The sequence below is a fragment of the Lissotriton helveticus genome (genome assembly GCF_964261635.1).
Source record: "Lissotriton helveticus chromosome 1_1 unlocalized genomic scaffold, aLisHel1.1 SUPER_1_unloc_5, whole genome shotgun sequence".
Lineage (NCBI taxonomy): Eukaryota > Metazoa > Chordata > Amphibia > Caudata > Salamandridae > Lissotriton > Lissotriton helveticus.
In genome coordinates, this window is record NW_027611692.1 from 1,242,089 (window position 1) to 1,266,586 (window position 24,498).

Consider the following 24,498-nt stretch of genomic DNA (forward strand, 5'->3'; position numbering starts at 1 on the left):
CGGTGGCCGGGCACTGATTTGTAGTGCTGTGCGGCGTGGTCCGGTATGCCCTTAATACTTCATTCAGTGATTGTTGGATGTCTCGGTGTATTAGCTCAGCTTGCTGAATTGTTTTTTTAAGTGTCCCCATAAATCGTTCTACCATGCCGTTGGCCTGGGGCCATAGTGAAGTGATTTTCTGATGCTTGAAATTGAGGTGGGTCGCAAATTCTGTGAATTCATGGCCGTTGAATGGGGGCCCATTGTCAGATTTCACCCGTAGGGGAATGCCCCATGCCGCGAAGATTTCATCCAGTACTGGGATGACCGTCGTTGCTCTGGTGGATGTTATCAGATGTGCAAATGGGAATCGGGAGTATTCGTCCATGACGACTATGATATATTGTCCTGACTGCAGTGGTCAGAAGAAGTCGACTGCAACTTGTTGCCATACCCCTTCTGGTAGCTCCGACATTTGGAGCGGTGCAGGTGGTTCCTCTCGACTGACCAGCTGGCATGTCATGCAGTCTTTCAGGGTTGTTTCTACCATTTGATCCAATGTGGGGAACCAGACGCGTTCTCTCAGGGTCTTCTTTGTTGCGTTTATGCCTCTGTCGCCTTCGTGTGCCAAATTGATGACTCCTTGGCGTAGCTTGTGTGGAATTACGATCCTCTCCCCTCTCAAGAGGAGCCCATTGTCACTGATGGAAAGTTCATCATGTACACGCTGGAAAGGTGTGAGGTCGCGAAGGAGCTGGTCGGAGTCCTGAGGCAAACGTTTCACATCCCTCCAGGAGTTCGTGCGGACGCGGGTCATGACTGCCTGCACAAGCGGGTCACGCGCTGATGCTTCTTGAATTGCCTCCAGAGGGACCGTGGGTGGACATGCTGTGTCAACAACAAAGTGAATGTAGTCGTCAGCTACAGATGGATCAGCTCGGGCACCGACTAGGGGGTGTCGTGACATAAAGTCAGCTGGATTCTGAGCTTTCCCTGGCTTATGGATGATGGTGAATATGTAATCTTGCAGGCGTAGGCCCCACCGTTCAATGCGTGGCGGCATTTTGGCGTTGGGATTTCCAAAAATCGTGTGGAGGGCCTGATGATCTGTGATGATTGTGAAGTGTTTGCCATAGACAAACAGGTGGAAGTGTTCGCACACCCATACCACGGCTAGGCTTTCTTTTTCTGGTTGGGAGTACGCTTTTTCAGTGTCTGTGAGACTACGGCTTGCGTACGCGATGATGTGACGCTGGTCAGAGTTCTCACGGTACTGAGCCAAGATGGCTCCCAGACCCACCGGGCTGGCGTCAACTGTGATTTCGGTTTTCTTTTTTGTGTCAAAGTAGGCAAGATTTATGGCAGATCCGAAGGCTTGTTTGATCACTGTGGATGCTCGTTTACATGCATCGGTCCATTCAAAGGGTTGACCCTGGCGTGTGAGTTCTCGCAGGGGGTAGCTGATCGTGGCGTAGTCGCGGATGTAACGCGCGCAGTAACTCGCCATTCCAAGGAAGGAGCGAAGATCACTCACGTCCCGGGGTGTCGGGGTGTCAGCGAGGGCAGCTACTTTTTCTGGGTCAGGCTTCATCCCCTCTTTGGAAAAGATGTGTCCATAAAACTTCAGGGTGTCCTTGTGAAATTCGCATTTGCTGGCATTAAGAGTCAGGTTTGCAGTCAGCAGAGCGTGGCATACCCTGTCCAGAGCGGTGTCGTGCTCAGTTTGATCTTTGCCAAAGACTAGCAGGTCATCACTATAGTTGAAAGCGTTGGGGATGTCTTGAATGACTCGTCGGATGGCTTCCTGGAAGATCTCAGCGGCCGATGAAATGCCAAAGTTCAAACGTTTGTACCGGAAGAGGCCCTGATGCGTGGTAAACGTCGTGATATATCTCGACCTATCATGAAGCTCCAGCTGATGGTAACCTTTGTTGAGGTCGAGCTTGGAGAACACGGTGGCGCCATTGAGTTTCGTGATCATAAAACTGATGTGGGGTCCTGGGTGGCGCTCCCGCTTAATAGCAGTGTTGGGTGCGCGCATGTCCACACACAGCCTGACCTTGTTGTCCTGGCCCTTTTTGGGGACCAACACGACCGGTGACACCCATGGGGTAGGTCCTGACGTGCGCTCGATAATGTCCGTTTGTAGAAAATCTTGGAGCTCATCGTCGACGGCTTGTTGTAGGTGGAATGGCACCTTCCTGTGGTGTTGAGCGATAGGTGTCACACTTTCATCAATGTGCAGCTTCACCTTGAAATGGTTCACTTTCCCAAGGCCCTTGAAGAGGTTCGGGAATTTTGCCACGATGTCGGGGGCGTCTTCAGTCATGTAGAGGAGTTCTACTAGTTTCAGCCTTTCTGCTGTGGGTAAGCTGAGCAAACAGTCTGCCACATCTGGTCCTTCTACCACGTGGATGTAGGCTGAGATTTTCCGGTCCTTGAATGTGAGGGTTGTGTGAAAACGGCCTAAGCACTGTAGAGGTTTGCGTGACATCTATGTGAATATGCGAACGGCTGCTGGCTCCAATTTAGGTCGCTGTCTCATGTTGTGATATTCTAGAGCGCAGATGTAATTTAGCGACGCTCCCGAGTCCAGGACAAACTTCGCTGGGTGATCTCCTATCATGATGTCCAGTTTTGGGTATCGTTTCAGACGGTCAGGGTCTGATACCATGCAGATATATTCATCGCTGTCCTGCGATACAGGCGTATGTGATGAGGAGTCGCTGGATGAGGTTCTGCGCGTCCGGTAGGACTCTGTCGTCTGGTTCTGGATCGGTGAGTGCTTGTGGATCGACCTCGTGATCGGTACGAGTGTGCTGATTGAAGGCTGGAATTTGAGGAGCTGGAAGAACGTCCTTCTCTCCCTTTTATGGCACGTGCGTGATGTCGCGTGTTGTGACCTTTGTATGACGACCTGTGGGTTGACTGTTTGGCCTGACACACTATTTCGAAGTGATTATCTCTCCCACAGCGATGGCATTGCTGACCAATTGCTGGACATTGTCCTGAGTGTGGGTAATCTTGTCCACACCGGTAGCAAGTAGGCACTGATTTGGTATGTTTGGTGTGTCGCGAGTTTCGTCTGGAGGATGATCTCCGAGGAGTGTAGGATTGCTTGCTTGACCTGTGGGAATGTGACGTGGGTCTGGTAGTTCTGTGCGTCTGGACCCGGAGAGCGTGATCTTTCCGGTCCGGTTTGTGAGTTTCCATCCGTTTGGCATGGTTTTCTGCCTGGTCATTGATTCTTGTTAGTTCTTCAATCTGTTCTAGGGTGTATTGCTTCTTTAGAAGTCTCCGGCGGAGAGATTCAGATTGGCATCCATCAATAATGCGGAGTCGCAAGGCGTCCTCCGTTTTGAAATTGTCAAAGTCACAATATCGTGCCATCCGTTTGATGCGCATGATGAAATCGCTCATGCATTCCTCTTTTTCTTGAGTGGCTAAACTGAACGTGTATCGCTCGTAGTCTACGTTGCGCTTGTGAAGGAATCGTCCGTCGAGGGCACCTTTTACCTCCTCATATGTGGCAGTTGCTGCGTTTGGCAATTCTTTGATAATTTGCGCTATTTCTTGGCCTATTAAGTTTCGTAAGGCTACTAGCTTTTGTTTGGGGTCTTGTACTAAAGATCCGATCATGTAATCCTCAAAGTCTTCACTCCAGCTCTTCCATGCCGGCCCCATGCTGTTGCCTGGTGTCAACACTAGTGGCTGCGGTTGTCGCATAAAGGGGGCTCCCATGGGTGCCTGAGGCATCATGGCTGCGTTGGCTTGTGGGGCTGGACCTGCTGTGGCGTTCCCTCCAGACGTACTATCGGGTCCAGTGTTGGACATTTTTGGAGATTGTTCCCGCCCTTTTTGTAGTTACTGGCTTTATGTCAAGTAAATGGGGGCTTTCTCGTTGGATTTGTTAGAGTTTATGAGTCTGTGAAACATTTATTGGCGCAGGGTATCTAGTTGCATCTGAATGAGAGTTTTCCCGCTCTTTCCATTGTATTTTATGTCTTTCAGTAGATGGCGCCTGACCTCAATATGGCCGCCGTTGCTGGATCGTGGGTTGCTCAATGGCTGGCGCCTGACCTTAAGATGGCCGCCGTATGGGACGCTGTGTCTCTCTGAGCTTTGCTGTTCACACTGCCCACATGCACGCTCACACTCCTGATGGCGCTACAATCACGCCCTCTTGCTTCTTTTGTTGTCGCTGATACTCGACTCACCCCTGCCTCTCGCTGAGTTCCACGCGTCTTTGCGGGCGGATGGGATGCTCGCGTCCTCGAGAGTGCAGCTCTGGGTCCGAGAAGTTCTGTGTGGCCGTCTGCGCGGCAAGATGAAATCTCCTGCTCCACGTTGCTGTTTCTGGGTGTGCGTGATATCCCCTGGTGGGCTGATACTGTTCTGGGCAGTTTCGGCGTCGGTTCTTGACTTCGCGGGTTTTTCCGTTTCCGCTTTGCCGGTGTGCTCAACTGCAGACTCGCCTGTCGGGCCACTTGAGGATGGCTGGGCTGTGACTTTACTTGTGGGGTTTGTACGATCCCATCCTCGTCGCCATTGTCACATTTACCCCTCGCAATTAAAACAGTGGAGTCGGAGATGCTGGTAACACGTCTTTCTTTATTCCCTGCCAGCTTCTCACTGACTTACAAACTAAATCCCTTTCCTGTTCCTGTTTCCGTTACCGCCCTTTCCTGTTCGCCTGTCCTGTCCCAAGACAGGGGCCAGGCGAGACGACACGACAGTGAGCATTCCCCATTAGGGTAAAAGAGCTTCAAACCCCCCAGGGAGGCTGTTTTATCCAGGGATGCCGCAGCTTCCAAAGTCAATGACTCTGGCCCTTATGCCACATCCTCTCCCATCAGTTAAGAGAGTGACACCTCAACTCAATGTACTGACTGGCCTTCTTACTGTGAAGGATGGCCCCGCAGCCACACCGCCCATGAGGAAACGCCCTGCTTGAGGCAACAGCAGAACAATCTTAATTCCTCCCACCACTCCAATACACCCATAACGCGAAACGCCACCTCAACTCAATGTACTGACTGGCCTTCTTACTGTGAAGGATGGCCCCGCAGCCACACCGCCCATGAGGAAACGCCCTGCTTGAGGCACCAGCAGAACAATCTTAATTCCTCCCACCACTCCAATACACCCATAACGCATAACGCGAAACGCCGGTTCTTGACAAACAGCAAGGGGCAGGGGATGGACATGAGCGCCTGTAAAGCTTTGATGGACATGAGCGCCTGTAACAGCTTTGATGGACATGAGCTCCTGTAAAAGCTCTGATGGACATGAGCTCCTGTAAAGCTTTGATGGACATGAGCGCCTGTAAAAGCTTTGATGGACATGAGCTCCTGTAAAAGCTTTGATGGACTTGAGCTCCTGTAAAAGCTTTGATGGACATGAGCTCCTGTAAAAGCTTTGATGGACTTGAGCTCCTGTAAAAGCTTTGATGGACATGAGCTCCTGTAAAAGCTTTAATCGCTTTGGGGCTTGGAGAGCAACCCATGACTTAGGGAGGTCCACTCGATCACACATCTGTCTTCAAATTGGAGGGGTGCGCAATCATTAAGGCATGCTGGGGGTGCTGAAACACCCCCAATGGATACAGGTAATGCGTCGGGGATCAGACTTTTGGTTGCTATACAAATTACAGTCTATGTGATAATAAATGGCATGAAAATCTACAGTAAACAAAATGGCCCACCAGTCCATGAAACAGCCCCACAGGCAGCCAACACCATGGCTCTCATACTGACCTGCGGGACCAGTCCTGGCACAGTCACACTGTCCTACAGGCCGGTCCATCCCTGGACTGGAGGTGTGAAAACAGCAGATGCTCAGGGTCAGAGACGCTTTCATTACTGTTTCAGGGCGTGTGCGTGAGAAACAATGCACAATATTGTAATAAGCTGGGCCCAGAATTATTATTAAATGAAACTTGTAAAGCGCGCAGACACCATGGGTTTCCTGGCGCTGTAGAGCAGAGGTGAGACACAGACTGGGGGGGTTAGCAGGGTGGGGGAAAGAGGAAGGTTTTGAACTGCTTCCTGAAATGGAGGAGGGAGCTGCTTGATTTGATGATCAGGGGAAGGGAATTCCAAAACTTCGGGGCCAAAAGGGCAAACCTTCGCCCGCCGAATTTAATAGTTCTGGTTTTGGGTACGACAAGCGAATGAAGATAGGGAGAGCGTAAGTTACGATTTGGACGGTAGGGATTAATGAGTGAGGTCAGGAAGGCGGGGCTGGGGCAGTGGAGAGCCTTGAACGTGAGGCAGCCCAGCTTGAAGGCCACTCTCTGCTCTACAGGCAGTCAGTGCAGTTTGTACAGCAGGGGTTTGGCCGATTGCCATTTGGGAGATTGGAAAATGAGGCGAGCTGCTTGGTTCTGGACTACCTGAAGGGGGTGGAGAAGTGATTTAGGAAGTCCGTGATAGAGAGAGTTGGAAAAGTCCAAGCGAGAGAGCACGAGAGAAATGATTACTTGGATCAGAGCAGTTGGGGGAAGTAGGTGGCTGACTTTCCGAATCTTCCGGAGTTGGAAGGAGCAGGATGATATTACAGAACTGACTTGGGATCGAAGGGAGAGTTCGGCATCGATGGTCACGCCGAGGCTCTTTACAGAATTTGCGGGGGTCGGTGGAAGGCCCAGTTTGGTGGGCCAGAACTGGGTTCCCCAAAAAGAGGGGCTAGAACCCGGGAGAAGGAGCTCGGTTATCCCAGGGTTCAATTTCAGCTGATTAGAATTCATCCAGTCCTGGATGTGAAGCATAGCCGAGTGAAAATTTTCTACCGCATTCGGGGAGTTCAGTGGAAAGATGATCTGCAGATTATCAGCATAGTTATAGACTGTGATGTCCCAGTTACGGAGTGAGTGAAGCAGGGGGCGGAGGTAAAGATTGAACAGTAGAGGTGACAGGGAGGAGCCCTGGGGGACGCCGCATGTCATGGGGGATTTGGGTGCTATATAAGGGCGCAGCTGGACAGCTTGAGTTCTGCCAGACAAGAAAGACTGAATCCAGCTGGGGGCGGAGCCCTGGATACCAGCCTGTTCGACACGGTGAAGTAAGATATTGTGGTCCACCGTGTCGAACGCGGCCGATAAATCCAGGAGTACGAGGGCCTGGGGGGTCCCCGAGTCAGCATTCCTCCTCAGCGTGTCAAGAACAGCTAAGATAACAGCCTCGGTGGAAAAGGAAGGCCTAAAGCCAGCCTGATTGGGCTCCAGGTAACATGAGGTCTCAATAAAGTTGGAGAGGCATCGAGTGGCATGTGCTTCGAGTAATTTAGAGAGGTAGGGCAGAAGTGATTTAGGGCGGTAGTTGGTCAGTTCGGCTGGGTCCGCGCCAGGTTTCTTCAGTAGCGGGACTAAGATGGCCTGTTTAAAAGAGCTGGGGACGATGCCTGTGTTGAGCGAACCGTTCAGAAGGGGTAAGATGCATTCGGGTAGGGAGTGACAAACGCTCCGTAGGACCGGGGGCGGGCAGCCATCATTCGGGGAGCCCGATTTTATCCGGGACGCGAGCTGTGCCAAGGAGGTAGGGTGGGGGAGGAGAAATCGGTGAAGATGGATGAGTTATTGAGGGGGGTATCGGGGGTGATGGCCTGAGGGGAGGTTGGGATCGAGGCTTTGATTGTATTAATTTTTTCAATGAAGAAAAGGTTGAGAGCATCACAGGTTTCTTGGGTGGGAGTTTGACCTGGAAGAGTTCTGTCATCGGAGGTAAGTTTGTTCATAATTTTAAAAACTTCTTTAGATTTGTTATCTGAAAATGAGATTCGGTTAGAGAACTGGACTGATTTAGCTGAGGCGATTGCAATTTTGTAGTCTCTGCGGGTTGAGATGTATTGCAATCTATCTGATTCAGAATAGTTGCTTCTCCATGTCCTTTCCAGCTGGCGTACCTTTAATTTGAATTTTTTGAGGTCGTCCGTAAACCATCTGTGGGAGTTGTGGTGTCTGGTCGGGGGGAATTTGATTAAGGGGGCAAATTGGTCGCTGGCTGACTTCAGCCAGGTGTCTATGTCACTTTCAAGCTTGTCGATGTTGGTGCACAGATTGAGGGCAGGCCGTGAGTCGGAAAGGGGCGTAAGAAATCCTTGGGAGTCGTAAGAACTCCATTTGCGAGAAAAGCCGCCAGCCATCAATGGGGCGGAAATTCTGCCACTGATCGTAAGGGTGGTGTCAATTAAGTGGTGGTCTGACCAGAGGCAGGGTGAGATGGATGGGGGAGAGAGAGTGAGATTTTGAGTCCAGATCTGATCCAAGATGTGGCCCTTGATGTGAGTGGGCGAGGTGATTTGTTGAATCAGGTTGAGGCTGGTGAGGGCCTCAAAGACCTCAGAAGACGTTTCCATGACAACCCAGTCACCTCTCTTGGTGCGTCGGCACTCAAGCCTCATTGAAAGCAAAGCCCCTTGAGAAATGCTAAAAAGGTGTGACGAATGTACTTTCGTGCAGGAATGTGGTGCGATGAACTACAATGTGTCACACTAACCCCTGATGCGTGGCAATTGGCATGGGTGATACTTGAAAATGCCTCCGCCCAGGTGGAACATCATGAAAACTCTTGCACCTAAATTCCAAACGAAAGTGAAAAACAAAATCAACAAAGAACAGCTTTTGCCTAGTCAAAATACAGAAAGGCAGACTCTCTGATCTCCAGATGGTAAGTAGAAGAAGCCATCAGCACACACTCTCTATAACGTACAACAGCCTAGGAAAAAAGAAATACCAGTAACATTAAATAACAGAAGCTGTTTCCATCAAGACCAAATAAAAGCACCTAAAAGTGATTGAATTTGGCAAATTCCTCATTTACTCAAGCATATCCCTAAATTGCAGATTTGTAGAGTGTGTCTTATCACCCCTAAGGCATAGCTGCCAAGGTTTCAGAGTGCCATGTGTGACATTTTAATAATTTCATTCTAATTGTGAGTGACATTTCAACGAATATGAGTGACACTTTTTTTCGCGAGCAAAAATCAAGCAATGAAACATATAAATATCAGAAATTACACCTATTTGAGCAACAAGAAACTCTAAGAAGTAATTGAAGTAAAGTGCACTAACTTAGGGTGCAAAAAGCGACGGCAAGTAAAAGCATCCATGAAAACTAAAAATAAGCCAAACTTAAGCAAATGCACGATTTATGATATGTGTACAGAGAAGAGCCAGTGTGGAAATCAGCATATTCAGGACAATGTCTGCAACTTAGCAGCCCTTTATACCATCCCTAATACAAACAAAGTCATCCTCCAAACAAAGTGATAGTCAGCAAGCTCCTCATAAACAATACAGGTGGAAACAATCATTTTAAACATGCGGCGGAGTTAATCTAGAAACACGTGACTGCAAGCTGAGCCAAGAAATAAAAGAAATACGTGACTCTCTGCAGTTATACTCTGCTCATTCACTATGTTTACTATCTGAAAATGAGACCAAGCACACTGCAAAGGAAAAGTGATAATCACAACAATTGTAGAAAGCCCAAAATGCAGCGATTGCTGCCTAAATTAACAATAAATTATAACCTTAAATCTGATGATGCAGAACCCTTTCAATCTCAATTCAAAATATAATGATGAAAAGACTTTGGTAGTGCGCAGACACAAATGTTTAAATGCACCCTTTTGCTGAAAACAAAAGGTAAAAGAAAAATGAAACAATACCCCTTGCATAATTATTCACCATGTGCTGTTGTATAAAGGTGACTCCTGCTTATGCACAGAATACAACTCGATTTTTCCAGGAGGCATCTGATGTTTCGTATTATGTAACTGCTAGTTCAAATGCAGGGTGCTACATAACCAGGCGGGACAGAATAAGAATGAATGATGGTCCGTAAGATCTTCAAATGGATCCCTCCCGACATGAGAAAAACCGTCACCCATGCCCTCATCACCAGCAGACTCGACTACGGGAACGCCCTCTACTCAGGAACAACAACCAAGCAACTGAGATGACTACATCGAATCCAGAACGCCTCGGCACGACTGATCCTCAACGTCCCCCGACGCAGCCACATCACACTCCACCTGAGAGGCCTACACTGGCTCCCCGTCAACAAGAGGATCACCTTCAAACTCCTCATCCACGCACACAAAGCACTACACAACACTGGACTCACATACCTCAATGACCGACTCAGCTTCCACACCCCCACCCGAACCTCCGCTCCGCCACCCTCGCCCTCGCCCCAGTTCCTCGTATCTGGAAAATCACCGCAGGCGGCAGATCCTTCTCCTACCTCACCGCCAAGACCTGGAACGCTCTCCCTACGAACCTACGACAGACCCAGGACCTGCTGGCCTTCAGAAGACTTCTCAAGACCTGGCTCTTCGATCAGTAGCAGCCGCCCCCTCCAGTGCCTTGAGACCCTCACGGGTATGTAGCGCGCTTTACAAATACAGTGATTGATTGATTGATTGAGCATATCGCCGGCGGCCAGAGACCGGCCGCCCGCCTCCTAGGAGGCCAACTACCCGGCATGCAGCAATCACCCACAGGGCAGCGTGCCTTGGAAAACACAACGACGACAAGCTGCAAAAGACAGCCTCGCTTGGATGTGCTGTTGATTATTTATTCATTCAGCAGGCTTCGTGCCCTCCAGTTCTCCATCTATTCACAGTCAGACACAGGCACGCTTTCTATAGCACAGTCAGCTCGCTGTTGCAGCTCCTTGTTACAGCATGCCTGGGGGTAGTCCGGCGTCCCTAATTATGCATGACTAATGAATTTAGTGCGGTAATGCGGACACCAGAACTGCAATGCCTTGGCGTCACGCCTGATGCAGGGCTGCTAAGGGTATCCAGGCGCGGGGGCCGTCGGGGAGATGAAGTGAGCTGTTGCCAAGTCACATAATGCTGAGCTGCGGCCATAGCTGGGGCTCGAGCAGTGAGCCCTGTTCTGCGCCACACCTGTCCCCGGAGCCCTGTGTGCCGGAGTCAGCTGCTCTGGCCGCTGCACCACACCTGTCCCCGGAGCCCTGTGCGCCGGAGTCAGCTGCTCTGGCCGCTGCGCCACAACTGCCGCTGCGCCACAACTGTCCCCGGAGCCCTATGCTCCGGAGTCAGTTGCTCTGGCCGCTGCGCCACACCTGTCCCCGGAGCCCTGTGCGCTGGAGTCGGCTGCTCTGGCCGCTGCGCCACACCTGATCCTCAATACCGAGGCTGACTTGGGACACTGACGGGTTTATTAAGTGTGATGGAAAGTTGGATCCTTTCTTCCAACTTTGGCTGTCACTCCTCATATTTACATTTATAAATGAACTGACTATCTTTAGTTTCTCTTTCATATTTACATTTATAAATTAACTGACTCTCTTTGGTTTCTCTTTCATATTTACAATTATAAATGAACTGACTCTTTGGTTGTTCATTCATATTTACATTTATAAATGAACTGACGCTCTTTGGTTTTTCATTCATATTTACATTTATAAATGAACTGACGCTCTTTGGTTTTTCATTCATATTTACATTTATAAATGAACTGACTCTCTTTGGTTTTTCTTTCATATTTACATTTATATATGAACTGACTCTCTTTGGTTTTTCATTCATATTTACATTTATAAATGAACTGACTCGTTCTTCATTCATATTTACATTTATAAATGAACTGACTCTCTTTGGTTTCTTTTGCTCTTTTTCTTGTCTGGGGTGAAATGTTTAGACATTTAATTCAAAGATACATTTATAAACCTCTGCTTTGGAGTCAGTGGAGGCTGGGCCTGGCAGGACTCACTGCTGGTGCTGACTCTGCCACCGCTGACCCGGAGACTCTTCAGACTCACAGGAAGAAAAGAGCTCCGCAGCCTCTGCTGCTGGTGCTGTCGCTGCCACCGCTAACCCGGACGTTATTACCCACAAAGGCCGGGGAAAGGCTCAGTCTGCTCCTGGCGCCGAGTTTGACACAGGTGACCCGGAAGTGACTCTGACGTTCAGTTTCTTGCTGAAGAAGGCTTCGAAGGAAGAGAGAGGGTGAGACTGAGGAGGGCCCAGGGGGAGGTGGGGCCAGAGGAGGGGGCCAGGGGATAGGTGGGGGTGGGGGGGCTGGGGCAGAGAAGGGTGGAGGGGGCAGAGTAGAAGAGAGTGGAGGGGGGGGAAAGCTGGGGCAGAGGGGAGGGGGGAGGAGAGGAGAGGGAAGGGGGAGGGCCTAGTTGGCACGATATAAAACTAAAAAATAAAAAACAGTGGGTGCAGAGATTTCAGCAGCATTGTAGGGGCAGCACCAGGTCTCCTGCAGTCCTTGTTTGCAGCTGTGGTAACACTGCATGGGGCAGCACATGAGCTCATACAGATGTGCAGTGCTATGACTCGGGTCAGATGCAGGGGGCAGCACATGAGCTCATACAGATGTGCAGTGCTATGACTCGGGGTCAGATGCAGGGTGCAGCACATGAGCTCATACAGATGTGCAGTGCTATGACTCGGGGTCAGATGCAGGGGGCAGCACATGAGCTCATACAGATGTGCAGTGCTATGACTCGGGGTCAGATGCAGGGTGCAGCACATGAGCTCATACAGATGTGCAGTGCTATGACTCGGGTCAGATGCAGGGGGCAGCACATGAGCTCATACAGATGTGCAGTGCTATGACTCGGGTCAGATGCAGGGGGCAGCACATGAGCTCATACAGATGTGCAGTGCTATGACTCGGGGTCAGATGCAGGGGGCAGCACATGAGCTCATACAGATGTGCAGTGCTATGACTTGGGGTCAGATGCAGCACATGAGCTCATACAGATGTGCAGTGCTATGACTCGGGGTCAGATGCAGCACATGATCTCATACAGATGTGAAGTGCTATGACTCGGGGTCAGATGCAGGGGGCAGCACATGAGCTCATACAGATGTGCAGTGCTATGACTCGGGGTCAGATGCAGGGGGCAGCACATGAGCTCATACAGATGTGCAGTGCTATGACTCGGGGTCAGATGCAGGGGGCAGCACATGAGCTCATACAGATGTGCAGTGCTATGACTCGGGGTCAGATGCAGCACATGATCTCATACAGATGTGAAGTGCTATGACTCGGGGTCAGATGCAGGGGGCAGCACATGAGCTCATACAGATGTGCAGTGCTATGACTCGGGGTCAGATGCAGGGGGCAGCACATGAGCTCATACAGATGTGAAGTGCTATGACTCGGGGTCAGATGCAGGGTGCGGCACATTACCTCATACAGATGTGCAGTACTATGACTCGGGGTCAGATGCAGCACATGATCTCATACAGATGTGAAGTGCTATGACGGGGTCAGATGCAGGGGGCAGCACATGAGCTCATACAGATGTGCAGTGCTATGACTCGGGGTCAGATGCAGGGGGCAGCACATGAGCTCATACAGATGTGCAGTGCTATGACTCGGGGTCAGATGCAGGGTGCAGCACATGATCTCATACAGATGTGAAGTGCTATGACTCGGGGTCAGATGCAGGGTGCAGCACATGAGCTCATACAGATGTGCAGTGCTATGACTCGGGTCAGATGCAGGGGGAAGCACATGCGCTCATACAGATGTGCAGTGCTATGACTCGGGTCAGATGCAGGGGGCAGCACATGCGCTCATACAGATGTGAAGTGCTATGACTCGGGGTCAGATGCAGGGTGCAGCACATTACCTCATACAGATGTGCAGTACTATGACACGGGGTCAGATGCAGCACATGAGCTCATACAGATGTGAAGTGCTATGACTCGGGGTCAGATGCAGGGTGCAGCACATTACCTCATACAGATGTGCAGTACTATGACTCGGGGTCAGATGCAGCACATGAGCTCATACAGATGTGAAGTGCTATGACTCGGGGTCAGATGCAGGGTGCAGCACATGAGCTCATACAGATGTGCAGTGCTATGACTCGGGGTCAGATGCAGCACATGATCTCATACAGATGTGAAGTGCTATGACTCGGGGTCAGATGCAGGGTGCAGCACATGAGCTCATACAGATGTGCAGTGCTATGACTCGGGTCAGATGCAGGGTGCAGCACATGAGCTCATACAGATGTGCAGTGCTATGACTCGGGGTCAGATGCAGGTGGCAGCACATGAGCTCATACAGATGTGCAGTGCTATGACTCGGGTCAGATGCAGGGGGCAGCACATGCGCTCATACAGATGTGCAGTGCTATGACTCGGGTCAGATGCAAGGGGCAGCACATGCGCTCATACAGATGTGAAGTGCTATGACTCGGGGTCAGATGCAGGGTGCGGCACATTACCTCATACAGCTGTGCAGTACTATGACTCGGGGTCAGATGCAGCACATGAGCTCATACAGATGTGAAGTGCTATGACTCGGGGTCAGATGCAGGGTGCAGCACATTACCTCATACAGATGTGCAGTACTATGACTCGGGGTCAGATGCAGCACATGAGCTCATACAGATGTAAAGTGCTATGACTCGGGGTCAGATGCAGGGTGCAGCACATGAGCTCATACAGATGTGCAGTGCTATGACTCGGGGTCAGATGCAGCACATGATCTCATACAGATGTGAAGTGCTATGACTCGGGGTCAGATGCAGGGTGCAGCACATGAGCTCATACAGATGTGCAGTGCTATGACTCGGGTCAGATGCAGGGGGCAGCACATGCGCTCATACAGATGTGCAGTGCTATGACTCGGGGTCAGATGCAGGGGGCAGCTCATTATGCTCACACAGTCGTACGACCCACCGCGGGGTAAGTTAGGCGTTGGATGTAGTGTGCATGCACGAGCCTCTCACACTCATCGTGCAATCTATGAAGTGTGAATGCAGTTCATGTGGTGCCAGCTCTCATAGTATCCCTCTCTGAAGGGGTATTTACTGAGGGGTTATCGGCCCTTTGGGTATCATGAGGGTCAAAGGCTCTCTGTCCCCTTCCTGCTGCCCCTCCCTCTGTTCATTTACGGGGTCCCACCCAAGGCTCACTGGTGGGGGCTGAACATGCATCAAACGGTAAATTGAAAAATACCGAAAAATCGAGGGACACAGTGCTAATCCAGTCACGTGCAGCCTTGAAAACATAACCCCTGCTGTTAAGGAGAGCACAGACCACAGGGAGAATACAGACCTATCTATACATTACGGTGGCCCCCTTGTCCTCCACCATAGAAGTCGCATCTAATAAAGAAAGAGAGAATCCTCTTTTCCAAAGATGCTCAATTAAAATGAACAAATAAACATCCTGAATATCGAATGGGTAACCTCGTGAATTGAGAACAGAGGTCCATAGCTGAATGCTAAATAAAACGCTTCAACTCAACAAGAACCCTGTCCTGAAGAAGGTGTCATTTTAAAAATACCGAAACGCTGCGTCGACAACTTGGTTTTTTAACTGTCCCTTGTGACAACTTGGTTTTTAACTGTCCCTTGTGACAACCTGATTTTAATTATCCCTAACTAGACACTTTTGTTTATTCTTAACGAAAATAATTGTTTTTTAACTGTTTTTGGTATCAACTGTATCACTTTATAAATGATGTACATGGAAGTGTAAATACATTTTTTGATGTTAGGCACTGTTAATGCTTAGAACAAATTTATGTAAAAATGAAATAAATGGTACAAATGCACAAAAAGTTTTTGCTGTTTGTTTAAATATATGTAATAATTAGTGTGGTGGCAAACTGTAAGGGTCTCTTGAGATATGGCGGTATACAGACAACAAACCATTGTGTGGTAACTATAGGGTCCCCCTTTTTTTACTGATTACTCCTTGTCCCTAAACGGAATTGTGAGGAGACCTCCCTTCTTTTTGATAATCATGCATCAGGGGGGCCACAGGTCTTATCCAGACCAGCCCTGTGAACCGTTCGGTCGACCAGCACTCTACAGTTTTACCACACCAGATGAGGGCTGGTCAGCTCATTGCTCCAGGCACTTCCCTCCCGCCTTCTCAGTCTTGTCTGCTCTGGACATAGCTCATCAGCTTCACCCGCGTCTATCTCCGCTGCTCCAGGATGTGGCTTGGAGGATCCACCATGGTCCCAGTAGGTTCACCCACCTCTGTCAGTTGAAGGCCTACGCCCCCATCATGATACAGTCGGGGATGGCATGCTTCTCTTTCGGTTCCCCTGGGTGCTTCTCTTTTGGTTCCCCCGGTGCTTCTCTTTCGGTTCCCCCGGGGTGCTTCTCTTTTGGTTCCCCCGGGTGCCTCTCTTTCTGTTAGCAGGGGTGCTTCTCTTTCGGTTCCCCTGGGTGCTTCTCTTTCGGTTCCCCCGGGGTGCTTCTCTTTTGGTTCCCCCGGGTGCCTCTCTTTCTGTTAGCAGGGGTGCTTCTCTTTCGGTTCCCCGGTGAGCTTCTCCATAGGTTCCCTGGGGTGCTTCTCTTTCAGTTCTACATGGCCCAATGTTATATATGACTCCCTTCAGTTAGCCATGGGTCATTAACAGCACATTGCCTTATGATATTTTAGAACCCATACTAACAGTGCTTAAACCCAAACTACACGTCCCAGAATGCTATGTATCTTTGCTGAAATTTAGGACTGTACGGTGCACTGTGCAATGGGGTCACTTTGTGACCTTGTTATAGTACAACAAAGATTCAATCTGGTCTCAGTGTGTGGGTTTAAACTCCTTTATATTGGGAATTGGTCCAGAATGGGTCCATTTGGGGTTCTTACTCAGTTTCACAAATACACCCTTGTTTTTTATTTGGGGGAGATTATCACTCTAATGGATTAACAGTTGTGATAGAAGAAAACAAAAGCGTATTTTTACAGAAAAATATTAGTTTAATCTTTTTTAATACATTCCTAAGTGCTTTTGCCCACAGTTCCATACATTGAACTCTGATTTACAAACTTTGTTCTCTAAAGTATTGTGAGGGTTTTATCGAAGCAGATTTATAAAGCCCAGCTAATTACCCACTAGGGTATCCAGGCACTGGTAGCCATGCTGCTCGGGTGAATCAGTTGAACAACCAGGTCTTGAGTCTCTCCCTGAATGGAGGTTGAGGCCGGAGGGGGAGGAGGAAGCTGTTCCAGGACTTCGCTGCGAGGTAGGAGAAGGAGCGTCCCCTACGGTTGCTTCGGCGGATGCGGAGCGGTGTGAGACAGGGAGGTGGAGCGCAAATGTCTGAAGGGTTGGTGGAACCTTAGGTGGTGGTTGATATAAGCTGGTCCTTGGTATTGTACGGCTTTGTAGTTGTGGGTCAGCGTCCTGAATTGACACCTTTTGTGGACGGGGAGCCAGTGGAGTGTCTTGAGGTGTGGGGTAATGTGGGTATGTCTGAGCAGGTCGGCGTTTAATAGACGGCACGTATTCCCGGGGTGCTTCTTCGGCGTCGGTCAGATCACCATTTTTTTTTTTTGTGCTCAATTTCAAATGGTGATCTGACCGACGCCGAAGAAGCACCCCGGGAATACGTGCCGTCTATTAAAATAAGCTACGAGCGTTAACTACCCGGGGGCACCAAGGCAACTAAGACATACAGACCTTCCCTAGAAAACAGAAACAGAAGCAGGAAGGATATCCGTTTCTACATACGAGATTGTGGCCACATTACAATATCTTGAGGATTTCGAATGAACAAATGGAACATGAGTATACAAATTTGAATAATACTGCATTCGACATCTTCCGTCGTTTTAAACATCGAGGACTTCGGGAAATCGTGAAAACTCAATTAACGACCCCAGATAACAAAATAATTGATACAACTCACCAAGATGCGATTGCATGGGTGATATACAGTGTGGAGAAAACTATAGATACTGTCCTGAGGAAGGAGGCTATAAATACTCAAGGCTTCCGAAATGCGTCGACGCAATCAGAAAGTGTCAAATTTGGTGTTGTCAACAAACGTATTGGTTACAAGGAAAGAAAATCCTTCCCAGTGTTGTCAAACAGGGGTCCGAATTGACAAGATTAAGATAAATACCAATGTCTTTTCCCATTTTTTCTCCAGTCCCACATTAGGTGGTTTTTATTGTAAACTGAATGTGTTTTTAACTAGAATTGCATAGGAATTCATATGTTTTTTATTTCTCAAATAAAATGTATATTTTTATATGAATATTGTTTCTTCCTTCTGGTGAGTGTTCCCCGAGTTAAATGTTGACCGTTGAATGAGTGATGTGAACTAAGTAAGATAGGTCTCTGAATTCCGTTTGGATTTGAGATTATTTGGATCTCCCACAGGGAAAACATTCTTCTTTACTTGATAGTATACCGGTGCTCGATTTCCCTTTGGGTAAAAACGAGCCCCTCTCTTTGGTTTTCAACAATTCCTGCTACAGCAACGAAAAATCAAAGCAATGCTCTGAGGATTTTCACAGTCCCATCTAATAACTCCCCTTTATTTCTCTTCTCCTGCCTTGTATGTCTTCACTTCTATATATGTGTAAACCTCTCCAGCTCGGCAGGTACCTGTGACCCTGCTGAGTAAGATAATGGGACCGGCCAGGATACATGAGATGAACTGCGACTTAAAGAGAACAGTAGAGCGAGAGACATGAAGTAGAGATGGAAGGGAGAGGCGGAAATGATGTAGAAAGATATGTGAGGTGGAGAGAGAAAAACAATATAGAAAAATGTGAGATAGCCGGATGGAAAGATGAAGAGTGGTAGATAGAGGAAGATGTGAAAGAGAGGTAGAGAAATAGGTAGAGTTTATAGTGAGGTAGGGAGAAGGTAATGTAGAGAGGCAGAAGAGGACAGTAATCCGGGGGGAGGGGGTGTGAAGAGAGAGAGGCAATGTAGCTAAAAGGTAAATTAGAGAGAGGTAAAAGCAGCAAGAAGTGGACGATGCACGATAGAGTGTGCAAAATGAGAAGAGGTAGACCACAACATTTCAGGTAACGAGAGTACAGAGGGGTGAAGTGTAGAAAAAGGAATCCGCTGTAGAGCGAAACGAGGAATTTGAAAACCTATATGAACTAGAGAAAGAGAGGTGATGTTAATATGGAGATATCGAGTTGTGGGAAAATTAAAGAGGAAGAGACAGTTAGGTAGAGTTATCCGTACAGATAAAGATTGAGAGAGATAGTTTAAACGGAGGGGGTGAGGTGAAATGGAGAAGGAGGTCCAGAGAATGATGTGTGTTTGAGTGAAAGAGCGAGTGAGGGAGAGAGAAAGAGAGAATAGTTAATGGTTGAGGTAGAGCAATAGAGGGAGCCAGAAAGTAGTAAGATATTTAGAGATGTGAAGGAAATGGAACAGAGGTAGAGGGTGAGAAAGGGAGGTGGAGAGATTAGGTAGTAAACTAATAACGAGTTAAATCTAAAATGTATGTAGTGATTGAGGGGTTGGTGGGGCAGAGAGAGGTGAGTCAGAGAGAAATGAGCTAGAAAGGAGAAGAGAATGGTGAGGCACAGAAAGGGATGAGAGAGAAGGTGAGAGAGTTTAGGTAAAAGGACGTGAAGAGAGGCTGGAGGTGAGGTAAAGCTAGAGATGAGTTTGTGTGAGAAGGGAAATGGAAAGAGGAGAGATACAGGGATGTAATAGAGAAACAAAATAAGTTTGGTACAAAAATAGGGATGATGTCAGATAGGGATGAGATAGAGAGATTTGTGTAAGAGAGCAGGGTTAAGAGTGATAGATAAAGATGTAGGTACAGAGACTAAAGAGAGAGAGGCATGGGCATGAGAGAGAGGAATTTAAACATGGAGCAGAGTGAGGTATATTGGATGAGCGGTGAGGTAGACAAAGCTGAGGTAAAGACTTCAGAGATAGAGAGAGGGTGGAGGTACATAGAGAACTAGAGATAGGTTAAGCGGGACGGTGAGGTGAAGTACGGAGAGAGTGATGAAACACACTCCTTTCACTGTAATTGCCACCAGCTGACGGAGAATGTGAGGGTTAATACTAGGCAGACCAAGCATGAACAGGAGAATGTGAGGTTGACGCTGGGCAGACCACACATGCACAGTTAGGAGCAGATTTATTATTTTGTAGTGCACCGCAGTGCAGCAGTTAGGTTTAGCACTGTGATATGCGAGGGGGAGAAAGAAGCGCTGAGCCAGATTTATGAAATATAGCCTGCTGCTGCTCACTGCCCCAGCACTAGTACCTAGTCTACCTAGTGCCACGCAAAACCTTTACACCATAGGGCAGAGGTGTGTGTGCTGTCTAGCATGGGATTCGTACTGGAAACACACCATTCCAGTATAAAATCCTATTGATAGAGTAATCCTTAAACACTCCAAAGGTTGTGTTTGAGCTGTAGAGTGTTTGCAGAAGTGACAACGTTTCTCCGTGTTATCACCTTCTTCAATGGCTTTTTTAACATAAAATTCACAGATCCTCAGTACTTTCACAATGTGATATTGAAGCGCTGTACATTTTTCCATATTTCCGCGTGTCGCTAATATATAAAGTATCGCGTGTCCATGGAGGTGATACAAAGTTTATTTCTTACAGAATGCTCCACCCACAGATCTGCTTCCTCCTCGGATACTGACACCTTCCAACTCCCTCAACAGCATTCCACATTGGGTGTTGCCTCAGAGACTCTGGGATGTCAGAGCTCTGTTGAAGAGACTGTAAGAATTTTGTGTGAAGAGTGAGGCATGATTATTTGAGGTGTTATATGTGATTGTGTCAAGTCAAGTCAAGTCAATTAATTTATATAGCGCGCTACATACCCAGAGGGTCTCAAGGCGCTTGAAGATGGGTGGGGAATTAGTTGTCGAATATCCAGGTTTTAAGTTGCTTTCTGAATACTAGGTGGTTCTGAGTGAGGCGAAGGTGAGTGGGAAGTGAGTTCCAGGTTTTAGCCGCCAGGTAGGAGAAGGATCTTCCTCCCATGGTGGTTTTGTTGATGCGAGGTACAGCAGCAAGGGCTTGGTTGGAAGAGCGTAGCTGGCGGGAGGGGGTGTAGAAGGAAAGTCGTGTGTTGAGGCATTCGGGTCCAAGTTCGTAAAGTGCTTTGTGTGCGTGGGTTAGGAGGAGGAATGTTATCCTTTTATTGACGGGGAGCCAGTGGAGGTCTTTCAGGTGACCAGAAATGTGGTCTTTACGCGGGATGTCTAGTCTGGCTCATGCGTTCTGGATGCGTTGGAGTTTTTTCTGAAGTTTTGCGGTGGTACCGGCGTATAGGGTGTTTCCGTAGTCCAGGCGGCTTGTAACCAGTGCGTGGGTGACCGTTTTTCTAGTTTCGGTGGGGATCCAGCGAAATGTTTTTTTGAGCATGCGAAGAATGTTGAAGCAAGATGATGAGACGGCGTTGACTTGTCTGTTCATCGAGAGTGAGGAGTCCAGGATGACGCCCAGATTTCGTGCGTGGTCCGTCGGGATGGGTGCTTTTCCAAGGGCCTCTGGCCACCAAGAGTCGTCCCAGGCGGAGGGGGAGGTACCTAAGATAAGGACTTCTGTTTTGTCTGAATTCAGTTTCAGACGGCTGTGCTTTATCAACTCGGCAACTTCTTTCATTCCTTCATGTAGGTTGGTTTTGGCGGTGTTAGGGTCTTTGGTGAGTGAGAGGATCAGCTGAGTGTCATCAGCGTAGGAGATGATGTTAAGGTTGTGTTGGCGTGCGATGGCTGCGAGAGGGCTCATGTATACGTTGAAGAGGGTGGGGCTGAGTGAAGATCCTTGTGGCACGCCGCAAATGACTTCAGTGGCCTCTGACTTGAATGGTGGGAGGCGGACTCTCTGAGTTCTTCCGGCGAGGAACGAGGTGATCCATTCCAGTGCTTTTCCTTGGATTCCGATGTTTCTGAGGCGTTGTAATAGGGTGCTATGACAGACTGTGTCGAAGGCTGCGGAAAGGTCGAGGAGGATGAGGGCGACTGTGTCTCCGTTGTCCAGTAGAGTTCGAATGTCGTCTGTTGTTGCGATGAGTGCGGTCTCAGTGCTGTGCTTGGCTCGGAAGCCGGACTGTGAGGAGTCGAGGGATGTATTGGTTTCGAGGAAGGCAGCGAGCTGGTTGTTGACAGCTTTCTCGATGACTTTGGCCGGGAATGGAAGGAGCGAGTAGGGCGGTAGTTTTTGAGTTCGGTGGGGTCAGCTGTGGGTTTTTTCAGAAGGGCGCTGAGTTCGGCGTGTTTCCAGCTATCCGGGAAGGTGGCGGAGTTGAGGGAGCAGTTGATGACGTCTCGGAGGTGTGGTGCTATGATGGAATCTGCTTTGTTGAAGATGTGGTGAGGGCATGGGTCTGTGGGGAATCCTGAGTGGATGGAGTTCATCAGGCGGATGGTGTCCTCAGTGGAGATTGGGTTCCAGTCATTAAGGGTGTTCAAGGGGGGTGAAGGTACGGCAGAAGGTTGTGAGGGTTGGTCTCCGGGTTGGTTGTTGAAGCTGTTGTGGATGTCTGCGATTTTGTAGTGGAAGAAGGAAGCTAGGGAGTTGCAAAGGGTTTGAGAGGGAGTGATGTCGTTGGAGTTGGCAGTGGGGTTGGTGAACTCTTTGACGATGTTGAATAATTCTTCGCTGTTGTGGGCGTTGTTGTCTAGTCGGTCTTTGAATGCGGCTTTCTTGGCAGTCCGGATCAGTTGGTGGTGTATGCGGGTGGCGTTTTTGAAGGCGTCCCTGGTGCTGGTGTTTGGGTCTTTTTTCCAGGCCTTTTCAAGGGAGCGACACAGTTTCTTGGATTTCTTAAGATCATCGTTGAACCAGGGGGCGTTTTTGCTGCCTAGTTTGATTTGACGTTTTTTCAGAGGTGCTAGGTTGTCGGCGCTATTGGTTAGCCATTGAGTGAGGTTAATGGCTGCTTGGTTGGGGTTCGAAGAGTGGGCAGGGGGGTTTTGAAGAAGCGATGAGGAGATCCGGTCGATGGTGATTTTGTTCCAGTTTCTTCGCAGAGTTGGTTGAGGATGGTTGTGGGTTGTGGTCTTCTTGTAGATAAAGTGAACGCAGCTGTGGTCCGTCCAATGGAGAACTGTGCTGTGACTGAAGGAGATATGTTTGCTGGAGGTGAAGATAGGGTCGAGTGTGTGTCCTGCGTAGTGAGTGGGGGTATTAACAAGTTGTTTGAGTCCGAGGTTGGCGAGATTGTCCAGAAGGGTGGTGGTGTTGTTGTCGTTGCTCTTTTCCAGGTGAAAATTGAGGTCTCCGAGTAGAATGTAGTCCTCGGAGGGGAGGGCGTGTGGGGTGATAAAGTCAGTGATGTCTTCACTGAATTGTGCACGGGGTCCTGGTGGCCTGTATAGGAGGGCGCCTCTGAGTGTGGTCTTGGGGTCGGTGTGGATCTGGAAGTGAAGGTGCTCGGCGCTAGCGAGGTTGACGTCTGAGGTGGTTGAGATGCGGATGGAATTCTTACGGACGATGGCGATGCCTCCTCCTGTTTGGTGGGTGCGGTCTTTTCGGATGATCATGTAGCCTTCCGGGATGGCAATGGTGATGTCTGGGGCTGAGGAGGCGTTCATCCATGTTTCTGTTAGGAAGGCGACGTCCGGAGAGATGGTGTCTAGTAGATTCCAAAGGTCGATGGCGTGTCTGTGGGCTGAGCGGGTGTTGAGCAGGATGCATTTTAGGTGGTTGGTGTCAGATCTCTGTTTGGTGTTAGTGGATGAGGAGTTGGTCTTGGTGCTGTCATACTTTCAGGAGTTGCATGTGAAGGGTCCATGGGTGTGTCCAGGAGCGGCTTGGGCGCAGTTGGGGAGTCGGCCGGGGTTTAGGGCTAAGAGGGTGGAGGCGTCGTATGTAATGCGGGTGGTGTGGGTGGTACGGGGGCCAGGGGGTCTGGCGCTGGGCGCGGTCCAGGCGCGGACGGGCGTAGACGGGCTTACCTTTGGCGCACCTTCGGCGCGACCGCTGCGCGTGGACGCTGCGCGTGGACGCTGCGCGTTGGGTCATCAATCTTAAATGGATAGTGGAGGGAGCGGAGCGTGGGAGGGTCAGCAGCTGGAAGGCGGTAGCGGGGAGGAGGGGCGGACCAGGGGAAACCAACAAACAAAATGGAGGGTCAAAGGCGAAGCGAGGCAGGGGCAGCAGATGTATCAAAGCCCCGTGAGCACAAAAGTCCCAGTAAGCAGAGAGCGCTAAAATAAAAATAAATAAATGTTCAGCAGAGCGAGCGGAGCAAAATGACAATATGAGGTGAGGCAAGCGTTATTCAAGTCCGACTACAATGCAATAAATAAACTTAGCGCAGATCATGATACCAAATGCAACAGCACAGCACAGGTCACGATGCAAAATGTAGCCAGCAGCAGCCCAGCAGGGAGTAGGATCGGGGAGCGTGGGGGAGCGACCGTGCAGGAGCAGGTCCGGGCGGTCACTGTGCAGTCTGTGCCCACCCTGGGTGTAGGTCTCTGGGAGTAGGTGATGCTCGTGAATGGCTTGGACAAAGCCTAACCTTTCAATACAAAATGTATGGAAGTGATTTGGGTGTGCGAGACAGTGTGTATGTGCTTGTTTGTGATTGGTCGGCTTGGGTCGATACATTATATATGAGCGTGTAAGCGACTGATCAGTCTGATTACTTATTTCCAGTGTGTAGGTCTTTGTGCCTGGGGATGAATTGTGTTTCACGTGTGTGTGCACTGCAGAGCAACATTGAAGATGTTTTTAAGAGATAACTGGTTTGTTACATTAATCCATTTATAAATGAGGTGTGAGACTGTACAAGTGAGAGTTGGAGT

At 49.2% G+C, this 24,498-nt stretch overlaps 1 protein-coding gene across 2 annotated transcripts in view; it reads left to right on the plus strand.

The window, feature by feature from the left end:
- Positions 1–24,498, plus strand: part of LOC144806152 (uncharacterized) — a 143,771-nt gene that overhangs the window by 63,993 nt on the left and 55,280 nt on the right. Inside the window, exon 1 of one of the 2 annotated variants that reach the window (XM_078672582.1) lies at positions 11,917–11,961. The exons of the other annotated variant lie outside the window; for it this stretch is intronic. The gene's annotated coding sequence lies outside the window, so the exon portion shown is untranslated. Of the gene's footprint in view, positions 1–11,916; positions 11,962–24,498 lie in introns of those variants that run through there. 2 annotated transcript variants of the gene reach the window in all.